The 25,679-nt window shown below is 40.5% G+C and overlaps 1 protein-coding gene across 4 annotated transcripts in view; it reads right to left on the reverse strand.

The window, feature by feature from the left end:
• Nucleotides 1–25,679, reverse strand: part of VWA8 (von Willebrand factor A domain containing 8) — a 359,640-nt gene that overhangs the window by 160,401 nt on the left and 173,560 nt on the right. The window lies entirely within an intron of this gene.

The raw sequence follows: 25,679 nt of genomic DNA on the forward strand, positions 1-25,679 counted from the left end.
ATAATATGCTCCTGAAACTTCAACCCAAATGTCAACTTTTACCACAATCTATTAAAATTAAAAGATGTGTATCTATTAGAAAAAAAATGAATAAATACCACATGAAAATCATGAACCGAGCAAAGTTAAGATATCACTCAAATCATTTTTTGCTTTCCTAAAACAAATTTAATCAAAATCAGTTAATCGCTTTGAGAGGCAGTTTTGCGGTAGTAGAAAGAGGACTTTGGAGTCAGACCAATCAGGATTCAAATTCTAGTTCTTGCCACTTACTAGCCATATGATCTTGGGTAAGTAATAAAATCCACCAGGGGGATCGTTGATAGGACACTTGGAAAGTATCTGGCATATTATATGACAGATAGGAAGAGTGTAATTTCGTATTAGCTTTAGCTTATCATTATTGCTGTTGTTGTGACTGAAAGTTCCTTGCCTGTCTAACTTCTACTTGATCTTCAGGTTTTTAGCATAGATGGTACTTCTTGGAAATCCTCCCCTTGACCCTTTTTAGAACAGGTGAGGTGGCCTAACTGTATGTTCCCTTTGAGCCCTGGATTTCCTCTATGTTAGCACTTAACAAACTGTATTGTAGTTTCTTATTTTAAGGTCTTTCTACTTAGACTATAAGACTTAAGAGTGTAGACTATATCTACCTTGTCCCTCATGCTGTCTCCAGCATCTAATAGGTGTCTGGCTTACAGGATGAATTCAACAAATATTTGTTGAATAAACGAATGCATGAATGAAATGGACAAAAATGCTAAAAGTTAAAAAATCAACACTGTAGCTTATAGTGCAACATATAGTATATGGACTTCCAAATTTATTGGATCACGGAACACTTTTTTTTTCTTTAACAGAGAATCTAGAACTACAGAACCCACTCTAGTAAATGTTGGGTTAGATTAAGGTTGATCCTCATCCCCCAGGGAGCTGCCAATCACCTCCCCACCCCTGTAGCAGGTAACTTCTGTATCAGAGTCCTCATTTACCAGGGCTTGAGCAGGTATGTTGGCAATACAATTATTGCCATTTACAATTTCTAGACTACTTGCCTTCTTTGCACCTAGGTTGAAAGGTTTCTCCCTTTAACTTGACCAAATGGTGACTGGTTTCTTTAGTTAATTCCCCAGGGGTCTACCCTACTGCTATTCTTGACCCCTATTCCAAGCCCCCAATTCCATGATCCTAGCTCTCATGGACCTGGTGCCTATCCCTGGGACCTGCTGCTTCCTATGGCCCTAGCACTACACTTTACAAGGAATCCAATATCAATCTTTAATCTTTGCTAAAATTCCATTTAAAATGTGTCTGAAATAAAGCCTTGGGGGATCTTAGGAAAAGTAAAAATATATTGTGACAATTTATTTGTGCTTATCAACTTTAGTATGAATAACATGTTTCTTATGCAATACCATGATATATAGTCATATACCCATTTCTTGTATTCCTGGGTCTTACAAGTTTACTGTAGGACATACTTTATGCAATCTGCTGTTAAAAAAATTAATTTTTAGAGTTTTAAACAAATCAAGAAAAGAGTTTAATTAGTCTCACAAATTCACTGCTAATATTCTTGCGATATAAATGGGAGTGGATAAGGAAGAGAAAAAGACGTGTTCACACCGATTTTTATAGCAATATAATGAATTTCTCACCTCAGCTGTCACATATTTAATGGGCAACAACATGACACCTTCCAGCACCAAAAAAATGGAAAAAGGAATTCTTGTATCATTGTCAGTAGAAAGGAAATTCAGTTGTCACCTTAATAATTATAGTGCTTCATAGCAGATTAAGAACAGGAAATTCAAGCTGAATTCCAACTTTCAAAAGGCAAATGAAATTGCTCTATAACACTTGAATTCTGATAGCATACAACTTGTCAAGTTAGATTTCTCAAAAGACTTTTGTGCTATAAATAAAAACCACAGGTTTGAGGGAATGAGCACAAATGATATGATTTCCAAAAGGGACTACAAATGAGGATAAATACAAACAGGAATCATAGCTTTCAGTGGAGTGAGAGAAAGAGAAAGAGGAATTTATAGGATAAAGGTGGTTTTGTTCTGCTCTTATCATTGATCCTTTTGTCTTACACATCAAAGGAAAAGCAAAGGCTAGTAAAATATGTAAAATGATATTAAATTTTAAAAAATGAGTTGGCTTATATTTCAGTAAGTTTCCCTGATTATGTAAGAGTGGAAAACAATCCGCTATCTTCTGCATAGTACTTAATACAGCAAGAAAAAAAAGCTTATTTTTCAAGATGTCTCATATTATAAACTTCAACTTAGTAAGTGATAAGGTGACTACTACTGTCGCAGGTAGCATATGCATTGACTTTTTTTTTTTTTTTTGCTTGAGGAAGATTGTCCCTGAGCTAACATCTGTGCCAATCGTCCTCTATTTTGTATGTGGGATGCTGCCACACCATGGCTTGATGAACGGTGTGTAGGTCTGCGCCCGGGATCCGAACCTGAGAACCCGGGGCCACAGAAGTGGAGCGTGCAAACTTAACCACTACACCACCAAGCTGGCCCCTGCATTGACTCTTAAAGACACCATAATGATTCTTTTTCAAAGGGTATTTGATTAAAATCCTTGCTCTGTATTTATGAGCTTCTTGGATCAAAAGATATTAATTCTCCACACAAATAAGCAAGACCCTAAGAGAATATTTTATTTGCTACAATTTCAATTCTATTATGATTTGTTCTTCTCAAGAACAGCTTTGAAATATAAGCTTACAAAAGTTAAAATAGAGGCAACAATTTCAACAACACTGGAGAGCAGAAAAGTTAAAACACAACTGAGTCACATTTCCTTAGCCTAAGGATTAATAAAGAGATGGCTTCCCAATGAATAACAGTTACCAGTAACGCTTGACGAATTAATTAGAATATTCAGCTAATTGTTGACATTTACGTTAGCACCAATTGTTCTCACTTCTTACTAACTTACAAACTAAAGCTGTCTATCAATTAAAGCCTGTGTTGATAAAAGGGCTACTAAAAGAAATATGGCGCTAAACTCTATTCTTCTTTTAACTCTGTGACTTTAAAGTTTTTTTAAATTGAAGTTATTAATGTTTCAACAGTAATTTAAAATAATTCCACATGCAATAAAAGTAATTAGACTGTATGAAGACCAGGTTTTCGTCAAAAAAAGGAAAGAAAATTGGCCTCTAGAAAGCAAGCACAATCTGTTCTGAAATGTTGTTTGTAAAAGTACATTAAGCTAATATCTTCTAATTTATTGAGGAGCAAAAGATCTCCAAATAGTGATGTTTATTTTGAGATAATATTTTTGTGAGTTGTATTTAAGTTGGTTTATGGTTAGCTTTCTTTTAGAAAAATAATAATAAACATAAGAGTGAAAGACGAAAGATGACACATAAGAGTTTCAAATAGCTAACAAAAGTCGTCTCGAACTTTACAGCCTTTAAAATAAAAAGGACTATAGGAACAGTCCACTCATTAATATAAACTAATATTTGCTTAATATTTTAAAAAGAGGGATGATTAGGAAAATAAATTAATTTTTGCCAATAAGTATAAGCACATTACTGACTGAGAAGTAAATGCTGTAAAAGACATTTTCAAGTGAAGAAAGGTTCATGGTATCATCAAGAATATCATTTCCACAAGGCTTATTTTAAAATAAGTTATGAAATAAAGTAAGGAACACTAATAACAATTATCACCAATAAAACAGAGAGTGGTACTTAGACATAGATAATACAAACAAATTTAAGAATTAATTGATGTTTACAAACATTTTGGGCTCTCTGCTGAATAATAGCATACCACTTTCCTACCCCTGCTTATAAAAGGCAAATTTATTTCGCCATGTGGGGAAAGAAACTTCCTCAGCCCCTCATAAAGAAACAGTTATTATTACAAGCAGCTTTGCCATCTAACACAAAAAAAAGGAGAGACAAATTAGCTATGATTACTGCAGTGTTAGTTAAAAGCCAGCACTGGACTAAATCTGAGTCCTCTTAGTTTGGTCAATCGCTTAACCTCTTGAAGCCCAAGATTACTCATCTCTACAGAGGGAATTAAAATAGAACATATGAGGGAATATAGTAGAGTAGAGAGAGAAAGAGTGTTATTATATGTGCTTTGACTGCTTTGAAAGAAAAGTCCTTTTAGTAAGACAAGCAAAATATTATTTCTGCCAAAGTGACTGAAAAGACTTCAGCTCTTAAAACAGTTGTTTTGGAGGACAAATAGTTTACTTAATAGTCAATCACTCATTACTAATATGTCCAGATGCAAAAAGTCCTAACAAACCATAAAAGGAAGGAAGACATTAGGAGGATAATATTTACGGAAGGAAGTCTACTGTGATGCAACACTTTGTTCTTCAGAGGTAGATTCTTGCTGGGAACAGCAGGTAGAAAATAGCCACAGCAAAACAGTCATCTGATGGAAGCTAAACATTTCAAAATATGGTTAGTTTCCAAAATCTACTTACCCTCCTCACCACATCTCCTAGCAATATATTAGCACTATTTAAAAAGAAATTCCTCCAATATTCAAAGCCATGCTGAAGAAAAGCCTTTTTAGCAAACTCTGAAAGTTTTGTAAGTCATCTAGTCTTTAAAAACAAATCTATTAAAACGGTATATTAAAAAATTGGATCTTTTATTTTTACTGTGAAAACTAGCTTTCTGGCTCGGTAAATTTTAGGGACTCGACCTAATTTCTTTGTAGGAAGTTCATTCCCCCTTTCTAGACAAAAAAGAAAAACAGTATGCAGGTCCCTTATTTCCCTTTCCCTTGCCATTAAAAAATGCATTTTCTAGGGGTTGGCCTGGTGGCGTAGTGGTTGGGTTTGTGCGCTCTGCTTCCGTGGCCCGGGGTTCTCGGGTTTGGATCCCTGGTACGGAGCTGCTCACTGCTCATCAAGCCATGCTTTGGCGGCGTCCCACAGTAAAGTAGAGGAAGATGGGCACGGATGTTAGCCTAGGGCCAGTTTTCCTCAGCAAAGGGACGAGGACTGGCAACGGATGTTGGCTCAGGGCTACTCTTCCTCATCAAAAAATAAAACAAATGCATTTTCTAATCAGTTTTTAAAAAGGACTAGAAGAATGAAATGCAGATTAAAACGCATAATTGAATGAGTATGCAAAGATGCGCACACAGGTGAACCAGAAGGTGAGCCTGGTGAATACACTGGATAAATTTTTATCAGAAAATACAGTATCTAGTAATTTGTATATTTTAAAAGCCTCATTAATTGGGTAACAACATAAAAGTGTGATAGAGTAAAAAAAAAGTGATCACTTTTTCATTATTAGGACATTCCATGATCTTTCATCCAATAAATATTTATTGAACATTGACTAACGGGCACTGCTTAAGATGTTGGAGAAGTATCTGTGAACATAACAGGTAAAAATGCCTTCCCTTGATGAGCTTAAATTCATAATATAATTACTTGAACTTATCTTACCATACTAATAATGTACCATACTAATAAAGTAGTTCATACTAGATCTTGCATGAGATAAAATATCAAAAGATATTTTACCAAAGGCAATTCAATACAAAGTTAAAATAAATATTTTTGGTCACTAAGACAAATGATAAACAGCACGCTGCTATTTAAGTCCATCAGAGGACTTAAGCCCACCAGTTCTCTGTGAAGCTAGTTAGGCCTGTCTCTTTTGGTTAATAACTCAAAATACATTTTTCGTGTAATACTTATTGCCTAAAACTTACTATGTAACTTGCCTTTTGTATATATCATAATATTATTTGATAAACTATAATCTATAAATTATTTTATCTTCATTTCTGGTTGTTCATCAAATAGAGAAAATTCCCAATGTTCTGGTTTTAAATTTATCACACTTGAACCACTTGAGTCAAACAAAGTATAAAAAGAAGCATTATATTTGGAGAAATCTTACTTAAAGGAAATCTATGTTTTCTGTAATTTACTTACTTTATTAAGTTTTCATGATAGATTTTCTTAAAGGAAGACACTACTGCATCATAAGAACTATATATATTGCTTTTAGCAGCAAAAGTTAAATAGTTCCTTTCAGCCCCAGCCTGTTTTCCAGTATCATTTTAATGGCAGAGGAGAAGGAACAAATATCTTTTGAGGCATTAGAGGGGAGAAGACAAAAGCAGCCCTGTAAGCACATTTCTTTGTTATTTTATGTTTTATCCTAAAGTTTGATGGAGATTTTGAACTCTATTCCACAATACATCCAGTTGTTTAATACAAAAATGTCTAAGTCACTATTAGGAAAACAGCAACAAAGAGCCGTTGTCCTAAGCCAACACCTTCAGGAAACTGGGTTGAGCTGAAGACTGCTGACGCTGCACAGCAAGTTCAGCATCTGGCCGCTTTTTCTCTTCTGGTATCTATCACATTTCTTGAACCCAAAATTAAATAAATGAGTGGTTATAAATGGCAATCGTTTTCAGCACTTTATGAACTATCTCAAGATAATCACTGTGGAGAGCCTTCAGAACGATACCAAAAAGGAACTATGTGCAGCATTTTCTGACTTCTGCTGGTGGGCGTTTCAACAACTGCACCTTTATAAGATGCCAAATAGCTTATGTCACTTTGAGACTGAAAAGTCCTCTCACCTCCTGGGCAATTTCTTCTTCTCTTTCAGGACAATATGAGGATGTGGTTCATTTGTCCTGTTCTCTCATTTCAGTTTAGGTATTATTGCTACTTATTGAAGGTTAGTCAGAAGATCTCTAAAACCACACCAAAAAGAAAAAAAGGAGTACTTAATACACAGATAAAACTTAAAAAAAACAGAAAAAAATTTTGTAGAGGCAAAACACTGGAAATAGGCTACTGTTCATCAGTGCTACTCAAATGTCAAGCTTCTCAGTGAGGCCTTCCCTGGCCAATCTATTAAAAATGTAAACCCTACTCCAGCCCCCTTCCCTGCTTTATTTTTCCCCATGACCCTTACTATCTGACATATTACATATTTTAATTATCTTGTTCTCTCTCTCACCAGCACCTAGAATACAAACATGAAGGTTGGGGTTTTTATCTCTTTTGTTCCTGATGTAATCACTCATGCTTAGAAAAGAGGCCAGTATATAATAGGTGTTCAATGTTTGTTGAAATGGATGCATTCCAATCAGCTATTTCAGTCACGTGCCCTGAGGTTGTACTGACTCACCTGTAGTTCCTTAGGTTCTGTGCATACTTGTGTGTACTTTTTCTGGAATGTTTTTTCTTCCCCCCTTCTCCTTCCTTTGCCTGACAAACTGCTAAGTCTCATTCCTTAATGGCTCAGTTCAGTGTCATCTCCTCTTTGAAGAATTCCTTATTTCTAACTTCTGTCCTCCCAATTGAACTAACTGTTCCATAGAAAGTACTTCCCAGTTAAGAAACTTTTCAGTTTTCACACAACTGTCCCCTCACAAGGCATACCATCTATAGACAAGGGGATATCATCTTTTTTATATGCCTAGTGCCTATAACTGTGCCTCACACCTACTAGACATGCAATAAATGTTTGCCCAAAGAATGAATGAATGCTTGAGTGTATTAAACAAATATGTACTTTCAATGTGTAAAGCAGATTATTAGGCATGAAGGGTTATTAAGACGAATAATCAGAGATCTTGCTCTCAAGAAGCTCACATGACAGAGACAGATATACAATTAAAAATAATCCACGTCAGAATGCGATAAGTGCTATAATAGAAATTAAAACAAAGTTCAATGACACAGAGAAGAGGCAATTAATTCCGACTGAAGATAACAGGGTCTTGATCATTGAATATGATTTTAACTGGCAGGGATGGGTACGGGCAGGTGCTTTCAGGCAGAGGAACAGACAGGCATGTAGAAGTTTGGAGATACAAGAGAAGTTTTGGGGAACACTAAGTAAGAACATAGTTGTGTGGAGGCAAGTAGAGCTGAATAGGTAGAGTGAGTCAGAGTGCACAGTTTTCTTAAATATATGCTCAAGAGTCTGACTTTCATATCATGGAAATGGAAGACCAACCATCTATCTACTTCAGAGAGAGGACTCTCTAAGTGGATGTCTCAAAGATGGATGGGAAGAAAGAGATATTACATTTATTCATCTGTTTACAAAATGTTTATTGAATAGTCACCATACTCCAGAAATTATGCTGGAAGAAGGCAATTCAAAGACATATATCCCTGTTCTTAGGGAGAGCTCACTATCTGAAAGGGGAGACCAAGATGAGAACACATAATTGTGATCAAGAATGACATGAACAATAGCAGAGCTTGGTCTAGGTCAGTGGCTCTAGCTCTAAATGTACTAACAATAAAAGATTTTTTTAAGAAGATACATTCCAAAATACACAAAATAGAAACGAAAAACAAGCTAAAAATGAAAATACCTTAAAAACACTTTTAGATTTTATTTGTCAATAAGACAAAACTTTTTGTTCTCATTAAAAATTAAAGAAGGATATTTTGGAGAGAACAACGTGATTGATACATTTTATTATTTGTATGATTTAAAGGTCTAATCCTGAATTCTGTTCATTTCGATACTTGTTTTAATGGCTGTTATAGCTGAAAAAGAGCTCACAAAGACATGTAGATCCAAACAGAAGTACAACATTGACTGCACTCCCTATAGCTCAATATGCATTTTTCAACTTCATTTATTAAACATGCAAAGGTTTTTGTTACAATTAGGCTTGGGAATTTCCATCTTTCCTAACGTCAATCAGTGGTTTTGCAAACTAATTGCACAGTGCCACATTTTGTATTTTGAAAAAATGGGTCCCTGAAACTCTTCATTTATAAAATTTTTAAACATGTTAGGAAATTGTATTTCAAATTGTTTTAGTGTGCAGACATGAGATATTTTAGGAATGTATGATCTATATCTATTGAAGGAAGTAAATTATATTAAAAATTTAAAAATTAATACCTTAGAGACAGGCACCTCCACACGCTAAGGATTCCTGGTATAAGGGGGAACGTTTATCGATCCTGACTGACTCTATTCATAGAAGACTCGCCCTAAACTGTTCGGGGAAAATTGAGAACAAGAGAGTGCTCCAGAGGGATAAGTTTGGGAGGGTCGGGGTGGAGGGGGTCCAGATGGGGACGCGTGTGTGTAACCTGATAATTGCTTCGCGCCATAGCAATTCGCGCCATAAAATGTAACTGTTTAAATGTTTTAAATTAGCCAATCATGTAAGACCGCGCCAACCTTTTCCCGCTTTATGCTTCCGAATCCTATAAAAGAGCTTGCCCCTTAAGGTTCGGGTCGACCCTCTGTCTCCTGCGAGAGATACGTGTCGACCCGGAGCTCCGCTTAATAAAACCTCGTGCATTTGCATCAAGCTCGGTCTCCTGTGTCTGTGGGTCCGCGCCTTCCCGAGACTGGAGTTGGATTTCCTTTTTGGAATCTTACATTTGGGGGCTCGTCCGGGATCTGCGCGGTCACCCCAGACTCAAGACCCTTGGAGGTAAGCCTGAGTGACTGGGTGTGCGAGTGTGTGCGGCGCGCCAAGCATTGCTTTGGTCTCGGTATCTGGGCAGCCGCCGCCGGGCCGAGAGGGCCCAGCGGCTGCAGTGGCAGACGTGCTGGGAACTGCAGGCTGCAACCCTGGGGACGCCCAAGGGACAAGGAGTCAGGAAAGCCTGACTACCCCCTTCCAGGTAGAAAAAGAAACGGCCCTCTTTTTCCCAGGGAGGACACGAAAACCCTCCCGTCTGAAACCGCCTTCGGTTGGCTTGTACAGACACCAACCGGGCAAAGTTGTTTTTGTCTTGCTGTGTTTTTGATGTTCATTGTTCTGTTTTTGTTCGTTACGTGGACCTCATTTGACGGGATGGGACAGACTATGACGACCCCCCTCTCTTTGACCTTAGACCACTGGACTGAAGTGAGAGCGAGAGCGCACGATTTGTCGGTAGAAAGAAAAAAAGGGCGGTGGCAGACTTTTTGCACCTCTGAGTGGCCCTCCCTCAATGTGGGTTGGCCCCCTGAGGGGACGTTTAATCTAACTGTTATCCTCGCGGTGAGGGCTATTGTTTTCCAGGAGAGATCGGGGTCCCATCCTGACCAACGACCATATATTACAGTGTGGCAGGATCTGGTGCAGAACCCACTCCCGTGGGTTAAGCCATGGGTAAAAGCAGAAAAACTAAGCCCCCGAGTCCTGGCGCTGCAGGATGCGGAGACACGGCAAAAATCGAAATCAACTCGAACAGCGGAGTCGGAGACCCCTTCGGCCCCCCCCGGGGTCTACCCTGAGATTGAGCCTCCTCCCGAATGGCCCCCTTTCTCGCCTCCCCCTTACCCCTCCCCCGCTCCAGGATCGCAATCAGGACGGAGGGCGACTGGCTCGGGTCCCTCCGCTGGAACCCGAAGCCGCCCCCGAGCCACTCCGGACGGGCCTGATACCACGGTGGCGCTCCCGCTAAGAGAGTATGGAGCTCCTGCGGGGCCCAACCAGCTGTCACCCCTCCAGTACTGGCCTTTCTCTTCCTCAGACCTGTATAACTGGAAAAATAACCATCCCCCCTTTTCAGAAAACCCCGCCGGATTAACCGCCTGATAGACTCCCTACTGTTCTCCCATCAGCCCCCTTGGGATGACTGTCAACACCTCTTACAGGCACTCTTCACCACGGAGGAGAGAGAAAGAATCACACAGGAAGCAAGAAAGAATATCCGAGGCACCAACGGGCAGCCGGGCAACGATAGCTGAGGCGGAAGAAGGGTTTCCGCACAACCTACCCAACTGGGACTATAACACGGCTGAAGGTAGGGGGTCGCTGTCCGCGTACCGCCGGGCGGTAGTGGCGCGTCTCCGGGAGCCGCAAGGCGCCCACCAATTTGGCTAAGGTAAGAGAGATTCAGCAAGGACCCACTGAACCCCCTCCGTTTTCTAGAACGATTGATGGAGGCTTACGCAGGTACACGCCTTTGATCCGTCCTCGGAAGGGCAGAAGGCCTCTGTCATTATGGCCTTTATTGGACAGTCAGCCCCAGATATAAAGAGGAGATTACAAAGGCTAGAGGGGCTGCAAGACTACGACCTGCGGGACGTAATAAAGGAGGCTGAAAAGGTGTATCATAAAAGGGAGAGTGAAGAGGAAAAGCGAGAGAGAGAGAGAAGGGAGGCTGAGGAGAGGGAAGACAGGAGAGACAGGAGACGAGAAAAAAAACTAACTAAAATACTGGCCGCAGTGATAAAAGCGACAGGGCCAGATCACAGACAGTCAGGAACCTGGGCAACGCCCCACGACCAGGCTCACGCAGACGGCAACCCTTGGACAAGGACCAATGTGCCTATTGTAAGGAGAGAGGACACTGGGCAAGGGAATGCCCCAAGAAAAGGGCCACACCCAAGGTGTTGTCTTTAGGAGAGGACGAAGAATAAGCGGGACGGGGCTCGGGCCCTCCCGAGCCTAGGTAACCCTAACTGTTGAGGGGACCCCTATGAGTTTTCTGATTGATACTGGGGCTGAATATTCAGTACTGAAGCAACCTTTGGGGAAATTAAAAACTAAAAGGACTCTGGTTGTTGGAGCCACTGGGCAGAAACAATACTCATGGACTACTTCCCGGACAGTGGACTTGGGGAAAGGAAGGGTGTCCCATTCCTTCCTAGTGATTCCTGAATGCCCGACCCCGTTGCTAGGTCGAGACCTTTTAACCAAACTGAAAGCTCAAATAGATTTTGCTCACCCTCGGCCTACAGTATCCTGGTCCGCACCTCCCACCATGATATTGGCCCTGGAGCTAGAGGAAGAATATCGGCTCCATCAGCAGCCTAAGCCTAGAGCTCGGCTCAATACCGATAAGTGGCTGATCGAATTTCCAACGGCATGGGCTGAAACCGGGGACTAGGGACGGCTACGAGAATTCCCCAGTCGTGATAGATCTTAAGGCCGGAGCCCTCCCGATAAGGGTGCGTCAATACCCAATAAGCAAAGAGGCCAGAGAAGGAATCCGCCCCATATCCAGAGGCTGCTCCAACAAGGAATCCTGGTTCCTTGCCAGTCTCCTTGGAACACCCTCCTGCCTGTAAAAAAGCCTGGAACTAATGATTATAGGCCGGTCCAGGATTTGAGAGAAGTAAATAAGAGAGTGCAGGATTTACACCCTACCGTGCCAAACCCATATAACCTACTCAGCTCCCTCCCCCCATCAAGAAAATGGTACACTGTCTTGGACCTGAAAGATGCATTTTTCTGTCTACGGCTTCACCCAAAAAGCCAATTACTTTTTGCTTTCGAGTGGCGCGACCCTGATATGGGGATCGTTGGACAACTGACTTGGACGAGACTACCTCAAGGTTTTAAAAACTCCCCTACCCTGTTTGATGAAGCCCTCCACAGGGACTTGACTGATTATAGGGTTAAAAACCCTCAAGTGACTCTTTTACAGTATGTAGATGATCTACTGTTGGCGGCGGAAACCCCGGGAGACTGTGAAGAAGGGACCAAGCGCCTCCTGGCTGAGTTGGGTGAGTTGGGATACCGGGCGTCGAAAAAAAAGGCACAGTTGTGCCAGGAAAAAGTAGTCTACTTAGGCTACACACTAAAGGACGGCCAAAGGTGGTTAACCGGCCTTGCGACGGAAAAAGACTGTGACCCAGATTCCGGCCCCAACCTCCGCTCGCCAGGTAAGGGAATTCCTGGGGACAGCCGGCTTCTGCCGATTGTGGATCCCTGGGTTTGCTACCCTGGCTGCTCCACTGTACCCATTGACTAAGGAAAGTGGGAACTTTGTCTGGACTCTAGAGCACCAGAAGGCTTTTGAGACTCTAAAACGGGCATTATTAGAGGCACCCGCGTTGGCCCTACCAGATTTGACCAAGCCCTTCACCTTGTATGTAGATGAAAGAAAGGGAATCGCCCGGGGAGTCCTAACTCAAGCCCTTGGGCCCTGGAAGCGCCCAGTCGCATATCTATCAAAAAAACTGGATCCGGTAGCCAGTGGATGGCCCTCCTGCCCTTTGCCCTGTTCCGCGCCCGGAACACCCCACAGGGACCCTTAAAACTTACACCCTTTGAAATCCTCTATGGAACCCCTCCCCCTTTGGCACAAATAGGGATACATGACCCTGACATTATACCTTCTATACCTTTGTCAGCCCGCTTGAAAGCACTCGAGGCCGTCAGGCGCGACATCTGGAACCAGCTAAAAGAGGCCTACCAGCCTGGTGATCTGCTCATCCCGCACCAATTCCAGGTTGGGGACTCTGTCCTTGTGAGACGACATCGGACGGGGTCATTAGAGCCACGTTGGAAGGGGCCCTACGTGGTGCTCCTCACTACGCCCACAGCAGTCAAGGTGGACGGTATAACCTCTTGGGTTCACGCCACACACGTAAAGAAGGCACCCCAGAATGCAGCAGATCTCTGGAAGGTGGAAAAGACTGATAACCCTCTTAAGCTGCGTTTGCGTCATGGGAGCAGCGAGCAGGTCGTCAATCCTAATCCCCACGCTCCTCAACTGCTCACGTGGCAAGTCGTCTCCCAGGTAGGAGATATAACCTGGTCAATCCAAAAACTGCTTCCCCTTGGACATGGTGGCCAGACTTACACCCTGACCTTTGTAAACTGGCTATAGGAACCCCGACTGGGATTTCATGGGTCGACGAAGGGGGCAAAACAAGCCGGAGGATGCCACTCCCCATCGCAAGGGTAAACTAAAGGCATACCCCTTTACGTGTGCCCGGTCACCACAGACCTCGTTCAATTGACTCCTGGTGCGGGGCAAAGAAGACTTCTACTGTAAAAACTGGGGATGTGAAACCAGTGGGACTACTTATTGGGAACCCTCCTCTTCTTGGGATTTAATCAGGGTTAGAGCAAATTATAGCCACCAGATGAGTCGGGGCTCAGAATGCAATACCTGGTGCCACCCCTTAACCATTCAGTTCACAGGGAAGGGAAAAACAATTAAAACCTGGATCGGGAATGGTCATTCATGGGGAATAAGATTGTACAAAGAACGGTACGATGATGGCCTGACCTTCTCTATTAGATTAAAAATAGAACCCCCCGCCAGCAGACCAATAGGGCCAAACGGGATCCTAGCCGATCAGAGGCCCCCTCTGTCCCAAAAATCCCCCGCCAGCAGACCGATAGGGTTAAATAGCCCCAAACCCCCCCAGGTAAAATCCATAACCCTAAATGGGGCCGTAGATATGGTCACCAGATCTGCTCTGCGACCACCATCTACGCCACCTCCCGCAGTACCTACTGAGCAAAGATGGCACAGACTGTTTAACTTAGTATGGGGAGCTTACTACGCCTTGAATGATTCCAACCCTGAAATGACTGAATCATGCTGGCTATGCCTAGCGGTCAGCCCCCCTTATTATGAAGGAATTGCCACCATGGGGGTCTATAATAACACCCCAGACCACACGACTTGTCTTTGGGGCAAAGAAGGGCGGCTAACCCTAACGGATGTGTCGGGGACCGGTTCAGGACTATGCTTAGGAAAAATTCCCCCAGGCTACCAGGCTCTATGTAATAAGATTGAAGTCAGCCTTCCGACTACTCCTGGTCATTTTTTGGTACCAGGACCCAATAGGTGGTGGGCCTGCACCACGGGCCTAACCCCCTGCATCTCAACTAGCGTATTCAATTCGTCACAAGATTTTTGCGTGCTTGTGCAGTTGGTACCTAGAATTTATTATCATACTGCCAATAGTTTCGAGGATGAATTTGACCAGAGATCCAGATTATGGAAAAGAGAACCAGTATCCCTCACCCTGGCTGTACTCCTGGGACTGGGAGTTGCAGGCGTAGGGACTGGCACTACGGCCTTAGTCACAGGAGAAAGGGGATTAACTGCCTTGAGCAATGCTATAGATGAAGACCTCAGGACTTTAGAACAGTCCATCTCTAAATTAGAAGAGTCCCTCACCTCCCTGTCTGAAGTAGTGCTCCAGAATAGAAGAGGATTAGATCTGCTGTTTTTAAGAGAGGGAGGACTTTGTGCGGCCCTTAAAGAAGACTGCTGTTTCTATGCAGATCACACAGGGGTAGTCCGAGATTCAATGCAAAGATTAAAGAAAAGATTAGACATGAGGCAGCAAAGCAGGGAGGAGCAACAAAGCTGGTTTGAATCCTGGTTCACTAAGTCCCCCTGGATGACGACCTTACTATCCTCCCTAGCAGGACCCTTGCTGATTTTTTTTCTACTTTTGGTCTTCGGACCGTGTGTTTTCAATAGAATTACTGCTTTCATAAGAAAAAGGGTCAATGCAGTGCATGCTATGATGCTCCAACGCCATTACCAAGCTCTCCCACACAATGAGCCACTGATAGTAGACACCGAAAACTAAGTTCTAAGATTAGAACTAGGGACAAAAGAAGAAGTGGGGAATGAAGGAAGTAAATTATATTAAAAATTTAAAAATTAATACCTTAGAGACAGGCACCTCCACACCCTAAGGATTCCTGGTATAAGGGGGAACGTTTATCGATCCTGACTGACTCTATTCATAGAAGGCTCGCCCTAAAATGTTCGGGAAAATTGAGAACAAGAGAGTGCTCCAGAGGGATAAGTTTGGGAGGGTCGGGTGGAGGGGTCCAGATGGGGACGCGTGTGTGTAACCTGATAATTGCTTCGCGCCATAGCAATTCGCGCCATAAAATGTAACTGTTTAAATGTTTTAAATTAGCCAATCATGTAAGACCGCGCCAACCTTTTCCCGCTTTATGCTTCCGAATCCTATAAAAGAGCTTGCCCCTTAAGGTTCGGGTCGACCCTCTGTCTCCCAAGTAGAGATACGTGTCGACCCGGAGCTCCGCTTAATAAAACCTCGTGCATTTGCATCAAGCTCGGTCTCCTGTGTCTGTGGGTCCGCGCCTTCCCGAGACTGGAGTTGGATTTCCTTTTTGGAATCTTACACTATATTTCAGTACTTCTGACACCAAATGTTTGGGTTTTCCACACCAACCAATTGCCTCATTCTCTGCAGATACCAAACGGGTGTCCTACAAGTCATTCAGTTCTGACACTAACTACCGGGCGGAGTTAGCAATAGACCCCACAGGTTAAGGGCTCAGTTTCATAAGACTGCCCCCACCTTAAACACCAATTGCAAGTCCCAGGCCTCCCATCCTTCTAATGGACCAGCTAAAAATCAGGGGTTACCAGGACCCCCTCCTTAGGTTCCATAATTTGCTAGAACAGCTCACAGAACTCAGGAAGGCACTTTACTTCCTACTACCAGTTTATTATAAAGGATACAACTCAGGAACAGCCAAATGTAAGAGATGTATAGGGCAAATTATGCAGGGGGAGGGGGGTTGTGCATAGAGCTTCCATGCCCTCTCTGGGTACACCACCCTCCCAGCACCTCAGTGTGCTCACCAACCTGGAAGCTCTCCAACTCCATTGTTTAGAATTTTTATAGAGGTTCTATTAGGTAGGTGTGATTGTTTAAATCATTGGCCATTGGTGATTAACTTAATCTTCAGGGCCTCTCCTCTTTCTTCCACAGAGGTAGGAAGATGGGGCTGAAAGTTCCAACCCTTTAATCACATGGTTGGTTCCTCTGGCAACCTGCTCCCATTCTGAAGCTATCTAGGGACCCAAGAGCCACCTCATTAGCATACAAAAAGACTCTCTTATCATTCCGGAGATTCCACGGGTCTTAGAACTGGAGACCAAGATCAAATATTACAAGAAAAGATATCCATATCACTCAGGAAATTACAATGGTTTTAGAAGCTCTTGTGCCAGGAACAAGGACGAAGACCAAATATATATTTCATATTATCACAATATCACAGGGTGAAACATATTATTTTCAGTCATAAAAAAACAATTAAAACAGTTACAAACATCTGATTTCAAAATACTCTCTCCGGAGAAGATTTTTATCAGGGAGTAATTTTCTCCTTTACTGCTAAAGCATGACCTTTACTTTGAAGGATCAGATTAAATGTTGTTTTTTAATTTTTAAAATATCTGTTATGTAGCATCTCTCTGACAGCCATTTAATACACAGACAGATCAACATATTGTGAACTCTTGACTTTGTAAAAGACAAATGTGTAGGTTTGACAGATCTTTTAAATACAATGAGATGAAGTAAGACTGTGCAGTATAAAAGATTTTCATGGTCAGTTCCTATCTCACTATAAAATACCACAATAATTCTGGCTTTGCTTTAAAGATCTTGTTTTTATATGATATACCAAACTGGTGACATCCTGTAGTGCTTCGTGCAAGTCTACCTTCAACTTCTTTGTAGCAATACTTTGTTTTGAATCATTATGTAGTAAATACATTTCATATGTAGTGTCCTCTGTAACCTTACTCTAGAGTCATTTCTTCATTCAATCAAATTGGATGCTCCATCTTTGGTTATACTTAGATAATGTTCTGCCAATTTCATGTTATTTGTTTATGTTTACATTATTAATACTATTTCAACCCAGAGATCCTTTTCAAGAATTTTTTAAACCACTGTCCATTAACATGAAGGCTAGCTTAGTTAAAACTAGGTAACATAATCCATAATAAATCTACTAAACTAGGCACAGGCAAACTGTTAAGTGTTGTCATATTAAGCAATCAAATGAATACCCAAGAGCACGATTGTCATCCTACCATACTATGGACTCCCACAATTCTCTCTGGATACATCCCATATCACATGTGACAAACTGAACAAATAAGAGTGCCAGTGTCAATCTGTATACTAAATATTAGTAATGCCTATTTCATATGTTAAAGATCAAAACAAATATAAATTCTAACATCTTCCCACGTCCCAGTGGATGGCTTTGAACCCTTTGGTATGTGCTCCCCACTTTAAAAAACATTTTGTACTAATGTTATCACAAACAAAGGAAACAACATCTGCTTATGAAGGAAAAGGCAAAGGAAAGATCTAAGAAATTTTCCTAGAATAAAACACTTGGATTTGCATTTTAAGAAAAAGTAAGTGTTTTACAGGTAGACTTGATAGGAAAGGGCATTCCAGGCTGTAAGAGCTGTATGTGGCAAGTTATGGCATCATGAATATGCATGTGACACTTGGGAACCACAAGCAGTTCATATGGCTTAAGCATGAGTATGTGGGAGAGAAAGGCTGGAAGTAAGACTAGAGAAACAGATGGTGCTCAAACTAAGGAGTATGGACGTGATGCTGTTGGCAGTGGGAGTCACTGAAGGGTTCTGAGCCAGAGAGTAAGTGGTCAACTTTATTGGTTGAAACAACGTGAGGCATGGGAAGGATAGATTGGAGGCTGAGTTCTTAACCAGGAGGCTACTGCAACAGTCCAGGTAAGAGGAAATGAGGAACAGAATTACGGCTCAGAGGAGGTGGGGGGAGATATTATATTTATCACAAGGACGGAATTGAAAGGACTTGGTTACAACTCTAGAGTGCGGGAGAGGAAACTATTGTAACAGTCCAGGCATGGCCAGTGACTGCGGGAAAGGAAAAGAGGAAAATATTTGGGAGACTGTGAAAAATGTAGACATGATTTTGTAATGATTGTCTGTCAAGATGAAGGACAGGGAAAGATAAAAGGTATACGAATTATAGACCAGGTTACTGGATACAGGATTCTATAAGCTCAGAGAGGAAACATCCATTCTTTCCTTTATCAACCATATAATCAGCTCTGTTTTACTGATAACTACCATGAATCAGGTATAGAAAGGTGGCTGGCAGACATTTAAAAAGGAAAAGTTGGTATGAAGAGGTAGATATTTTAGATTTGAGATGCCTCAGAGATATATATGTGGCTATTTTTCGAAGAAAAATGCAGACCTAAAGCTGAGAAAAGAGGAAGGGGCTGAAGATGTGGCACTCATGTACACATGGATAGGAGACAACACAGACTTACAGAGAAGAGATTTAATTTTAACTGAGTCCCTACCATGCACCAGGCACTGTCCTAGAAACATGTGACATAAGCCATTTGTCTAATCCTTAAAACAACCCTATGATGAAATTTGGGCTCAGAAAGGTTACCTAAACTCATATTTTTTTAAAAAAATTTTGAAGCTTCTGTTTTATTTTAGCCCAGTTTTATAATAAATGGTTTATGCTTTTTGACATGATGCATTCCTAAAAACCATGTCTTAAAACCTGCTAACACTGCTGACCAGATGTAGCATTACTATCATATGATCAGCTACCAGCAGAAACCAGTAAGTAAGTATTAGTAACACTGTTCAAGTAATTTAAGCAGCAGAATTTAAGTCCTCAATGGAAAATGATATTCAATTATATACAACTACCACTGAAAGTTGGTAAAAAAAAAAAAATCACATTCAGAATGTACCTGTGTGTATAATATAAAGGACATCTTTGTTATAACAGATTGAAAAGCCTGTAGTGCCACCCCCTGCTTTATTCAGTTTCACTTAGCTGCAGGCTCAGCCCCGCCCAGTCACTGATTTCCTATTCTAATCAGGGAATGAAATACATGATTCATTAGTCTTGTTCAAAGAGGTTACCAATCTCATATTTGGGGATTTATAATAAGAATCATACACTTCTGCCTCTTTCCCCTCCATTTCCTGATTATCACATGGATATCAGCATCTCTTGTAACCCTAATCTCCCTAATCCTATTCCCCCAGGGTCAGACACTAGCTAGGCCTGGTACCTTCACCAGTTGGCTAGAGTTTTATTCCAAACTGTCACTAGCCCAAGTTCTCACAACCCTCTAGTCACTATAGTCCGTAATCTTCTATGGATCTAGCCTACATTGGGTCAATTCATCCACTGAGTCTCCAGAACAGACAAAGACATTCTGCTGAAATGCCAGAATGTCTTGCTGCAAACCCCACCACAATTATGAAGACAGTCAATGTTGCCAAACTTATCAATGCTTCTGGGTTCTACTCCTCCAGTAGTCTCCCATTTACTCCCTATCACAATACTCTTTAAAAATTTTTACGTAATTTCCATTATAGCATTGATATTTTCCTGATTATTGAACTATTTGTTTATTGCATATCTTCTCATCACTACTAGAAAGAAAGCTTCATGATAGCAGTCACCCTGTCTGTCTTGTTCATCGCTGTATTCTCAAGGTCTGGAACAGTGCTAGGGACTGTACTTAATAGGAGCTCAATAAAATTTTGTTGTATTAGATGCTCTTGGTGCCCTACCTAGATCTCCTGTACCACAAAATGTGCCCATCCCCCAGCTGCTGCAGTATTGACTTCCGAAAGCTCACAGTTGCACCTGTCTACAAAAAATTGCCCTCCACCAATGGGGAGCTACCTTGCCCAGAAATGCCTGGGAGGTTAGAGCTTCCCCCTTACCCATCTCCTAGAGAGCAGCCCTTAACCAATGACTTACTGATATGGGAGCAAAAAAGGCTGGTACCTTTGCTTCCAGGTGGGATAACTGAGTGGTGGCATTGATGCTCCAGAGCTCCCTGTGAAGAGGCTGAGGCCAAACTTTAACTAAAACCACCTCTTTTCCACAGCCTTATCCTGACTCCTTTACTTCCCTACAAGTTTCACCTAAAAGCTCTCCCTCTAAAATCACTTACACAAACATTTCCATCTCTAGCTCTGCTTCTAGGGTACCCAACCTAGATATTTGTTGATTTTCTGAATGAATGAAGTTAAACGTAGAAGCAATTCTTAGATTTTCCAGCAATGCTCTTAATTCTTCTTGCACAAAACATTACAGATATATCTCAGTTAATAGAAATTACTTAATGGAGTTGTGAGCTGAGCAATCCCATTAAGATACAAATCTACTTACTGAATTTAAGCACCTCACGCCATCCCCATCTGTTCATGTTGTCATCATCTGAACAGTCTGACTACAGCAATATCTGTGTCACTTATCATAAACAGCACTTTATAAAGCTCAACAAAAAACATTTTAGATTTTAATGAATAAAAAGATTGTTGGGAAGTATACGGCAATGGTACGAGATACTTCTTCACTCTATCTGCTTACCTAGGGATGCTGTAAGAAACCCGCAATCAATGCTGACTGAAGAGGCCCAGAGAGAGCAGGTTTAAATGGTTGGGATGTGATGCTAAGCATGTTAAGACAATCTGATACTGAAACAATTTTAAGATTGAGGTTATTTTTATTACAACTATGGAATAAAACTTTTTTAATCCCTCCTCCCATCAGAGTATCATTGATTTTATAATGGAAGTGAGCGTAAGTGTGAAATAATAATTTTCTTAACAAAAATTTGCTTTACAAGTTAAAAAAAAAAAAAAAGGACTGGAAGGTTAAATAGATGATAGAGACTGACATGAAGAAGAGGAGATGAAATTGGAGGTGGTGGTTAAAAGGGACTTTAGCAATAATTATAGTGTTTTATTTCTGCAAAAGGAAGACTGGAATGAAATTTGAGAAAAATATTACCAGTTGTTAAATCTGAGTGATAAATTTGGGTATGTGTTATATATTTTTATTTACATTTTTTGGATTTTTAAAGTTTTTCTCAAACTAAAAAAGCACATAATGCTTGAGAGGAATGCAGCTATTCTCCAGTGGCAAGTGATAGAACAAAGCTAAGAAATACACACTGCGCCAGCTGTTCTCAAGCCTGCTAGCCTTGTGATTTAGAAAACAAAAATAAAAAAGAATCCCATAGAATCCTCGTTTCCAGTCTTCTCTTCCAAAAGAGCCTAAAGCATGCCACTTGCTGGCATCTCCAGTTTCGGCAGTCTGTCTGCAGCTCTGACTCACTGATTTCTATAACCCACAACTATTCGATGGGTGCACTGAAAGAACTGAAGCAGTGTCGGCCTGGGAGCAACAGCATGTAAAAGACCGCAGGAATTAGTGTGGTTTACGTTTTTATGAACTACCTAGGTGACAGAACAGACAACAGAGCTGTTAAATTTACTGATGACACACCTCCGGAGGGGTGTGATTAAGAGTCAAAGTAGTTTAATAATCTAGAGAAGTGATCAAGAAAACAGAAAATGAAATTTAATAAGGATATTACTATTGAAAAAATGGAAAATATGGATTAACTGGGCAAAGGAAAAAACTTGGGATCAAGCTTAGCAATGATTAGAAATATAATGGTAGAATTTAAAATATCAAGTTATTATTCATAGACTGAAGTATAGAATGTAAGAAGTGGTTGACCAATAGTCTTACCACATGGCAGTACTTCAGTGAGTTACTCACAAAAGTTCTAACATTACTAAAACACTATTTGATCAGCACAAAAAAGTCAAGCAGCTAAACAGTGCAGTGCTTAGAGCACTGTGACCTTAGTCAAGTTGGTTAACCTCTTTGTGCCTCAGTGTTCTCATCTGCAAAGCAGAGGTAGTAACGGTACTGATCTCATAGAATTATAGTAAGCAGCAATGAGTTACAACTTGAAAACAGTTTATAACAGTGCCTGGTACAGAGCAGCTGCTATGTACATGTGTATTAAATAAAGAAACAAAAATAATTGAGGAATTTAAATAGATTTGGAGATCATCCAGAGAAGAGTCAAAAATCATTACAAACCTAAAGATCTACATAGAAAAGTTAGAGAAACTGGCAGAATTCATTTTGTAAAAAAGAAGTAGCAGAAAGCATTGCTAGTGGGAAAACTACTGTCCCACTGCTGATAAAAATGTTCTAACATAGCTTTTCCAAATTTGTACAGGGGAAGATGAGACAGAAAGAATACCTCAGAGGTTTCGTGCAGCAGTTGACATCTGACATGTCTCCAGTTCTCTATTGCTCTTATCAGTGCTAAGAATGTCTTGATGGCTCAATAATATTTTTTTTCCATGAGACTCCAGAAAAGCTTTTAGTTTTTCTATTTTCTACCAATATATCTATTTGCCCTCTGGGACTCTGTGAATTTCAAAATTTATACTGTCATACTCAGTTTTCTTCAGCTTGAGGAAAGCCTAGCATGTTGAATTATGCTGTGCTTTTTAAAGCATGTCATCATTCACCAGGATATTTGATTTGAAGAAGGTCAATGCTACAGTTTCACACTTCATTTTATCTCACTTGATTTCATAAAGAAAAAAACATATAAAAATATGAAGTGTTTTAACAATAACCATCCACAATGCAATATTTTAACCATCTCAGGGGTTACAGCACTTATACAATGCAGTCACAGGTCTAATATATATGTAGATAAAGGACCTTACTCCATTCTAAAAGAAACATCCCTGTCTCTAGGTAGAGATGGCTGATCATAGGGGAGCTTGAGCTGGAAGGCCCAGATGGATTTAGCACACATCAAGTCATTTCAACAAATATTTGTGTGCATTGGGAACCACACACAAGTCTCATGATTGGTAGACTATACATAAGATGGTTACTCTTCTTTTTTCCCCTCACTCTCCATATAGTTATCAAGGCTTCTAAGATAAGCCAGTTAAACCTATTTCAATATGTCCCTTCTTTCCACTGTCATTGCCAATACAGTAGTTTCCCTTTATCTGTGGTTTGGCTTCCTGTGGTTTCAGTTACCTGAGGTCAACCGTGGTCCGAAAATATTAAACAGAAAATTCCAGAAATAAACAATTTCATAAGTTTTAAATTGCCTACGTTATTCACCTCACTTCATCTCATCACATGGGCACTGCATCATCTCACATCATCACAAGAAGGGTGAGTACAGTACAATAAGATATTTTGACAGAGAGAGACCACATTCACTTAACTTTTATTACAGTATATTGTTATAATTGTTCTATTTTATTATTAGTTATTGTTGTTAATCTCTTACTGTGCCTAATTTATAAATTAAACTTTATCAAACATATGTATGTATAGGAAAAAACATAGTTATTTGTATAGCATTCAGTACTATCCTCCAGTTTCAGGCATCCCTTGGGGGTCTTGGAACATATCCCCTGTGGATAAGGGGGGCTACTGTATGTTTGTTCAGCCCCAACTATTTTATCAGGGTTACTGAAATCTCCTCCTAGTGTTCTCTGTGATTCAAGTCTCATCTGACTCTGATCTCCCCACAGACCACGGTCATAATGATCTTTCTTGCTTTAACTCCATCACATTGCATTCAGGATAAACTCCAACCTCAGCAGGGCCTCCAAAGTCCCCACAAGGCCCACATCTTCCTCCTGCCATCACCTCTAGCACCTACACCCATACATCTCATGCTACACCAAACTGCCTCTCACTTCCTGGTTTTTAGATAGCCTGTTTTCAATAACAACAATGCCACTTTCTCTGTTCTACAATTAGAAAACTCCTACTTATCCCTTAAGACTCAGTTTGAGTGCCACCTTCTCCAGACATCTTCCACCGGATCATATGCATATACTCTGAGAGTTGGACACCTCTCCTCAAGGTTCCCACAGAACCTGCACATGCCTCTTTCATACCTTATATACAACTCTGTATTATAAATGTTGATGTATTCTCAAATACTGACAAGCAAGCACGCACCTCTAGTTTAAAATCAATATCATCTATTCAACACCAGTGCTTACAACACTCACTGGCAAACAACAGGAATCTAATAAATACAAATTAGATGGATGAATTAATATATAATGAAGAAACCTGACTCCTGCCCTCAAAAAGCTTCCTATTCAGTTAGGGAGGCATGACTAGGGAAAGGCAAGGGGGTGGAAATAAGATACAGAAATTAACTACAATGCAAATCAGAGTGAGATAAGAAAGTGGGGTATGTGGCAAGAAACAAATATTTATTATTTGCCTAAATATTTAGGTGTCTAAAATGTACCAGACATTGTGGTTGGTCCTTTGTACACATTCTCCCATTTAATTTTCACACTCATCCTGCAAGATATTATTATCTCAATTTGATAGGTAAGGAAAATAGGACTCGAGGAGTTCAAGGCTACACAAAAGTTAATGGTGAAGAAACAATTTGATCTCTAAAATCCATGTTCTTTCTACTGCAATGGTACAAATTCAGTCCTATGGAATTTCAGAGGAAGGAACAGTTACACCCAGTATGACAAATCAGAAGAAGTTCCATGCAGAAGTAACGATGGGGGGCAAAATCTTGAAGGATTAGAGGAGAAAAAAGAGATTTTAGATGGAGGAATAAAGAAGGGCATGGATACAAGCTCAAAACTTGTGAGTAGGAAAGAGAATGGTCCAGTCTGGAGTAAGTTAGGCATACACGAGGAAAATCCCACTGGAAGAGAAAGCTGAGACCATACCGGGGGGTCTCGTAACTCTCTATTCACAATGGGCACCACTATTAGAAAAATAATCAAGAGCACAGGTCATGCTAATGATTGGACCTGTGCCGCCACCTTCATATTCAAAGGGTAGCAAATAAAAAAAAAAACCAGTAACATAAGTATTTCAAAGCCTTAAGATAATTCTGATTTTAATATAGTAATGTACTTTTATCCAGGGAGGAAATACAGGTAAAGAAGGTGACATATCCAGTGTCCTCTTTAATGTCAAATTAACATAATATTGTAGAAAAACAAGTAAATACATACACTTCACAAATATGAGCCATGTAGTCTCTTCTGTTTGAAATATATACCATACAAGTAATTCTATCCATTAATCTTTTAAATTACCTAAATCATACTCTTAGGACAACATCTTGATTTTAACTAAAGACATGAATTGCCCAGGTTGCTCATTTTGAGATCTGATCATTAAAACATAAGATGGCCATACTTAAAAGTACACTAGTTGTATGTTTTTTTCATATATGTTTGGTGATGGCTTTACTTATCAAGATTATGTTTTGAATGGCTCATAACCAATTTTG

The sequence above is a fragment of the Ceratotherium simum genome, chromosome 10 (assembly GCF_057802395.1).
Source record: "Ceratotherium simum simum isolate JZ-2026a chromosome 10, ASM5780239v1, whole genome shotgun sequence".
Classification (NCBI taxonomy): domain Eukaryota; kingdom Metazoa; phylum Chordata; class Mammalia; order Perissodactyla; family Rhinocerotidae; genus Ceratotherium; species Ceratotherium simum.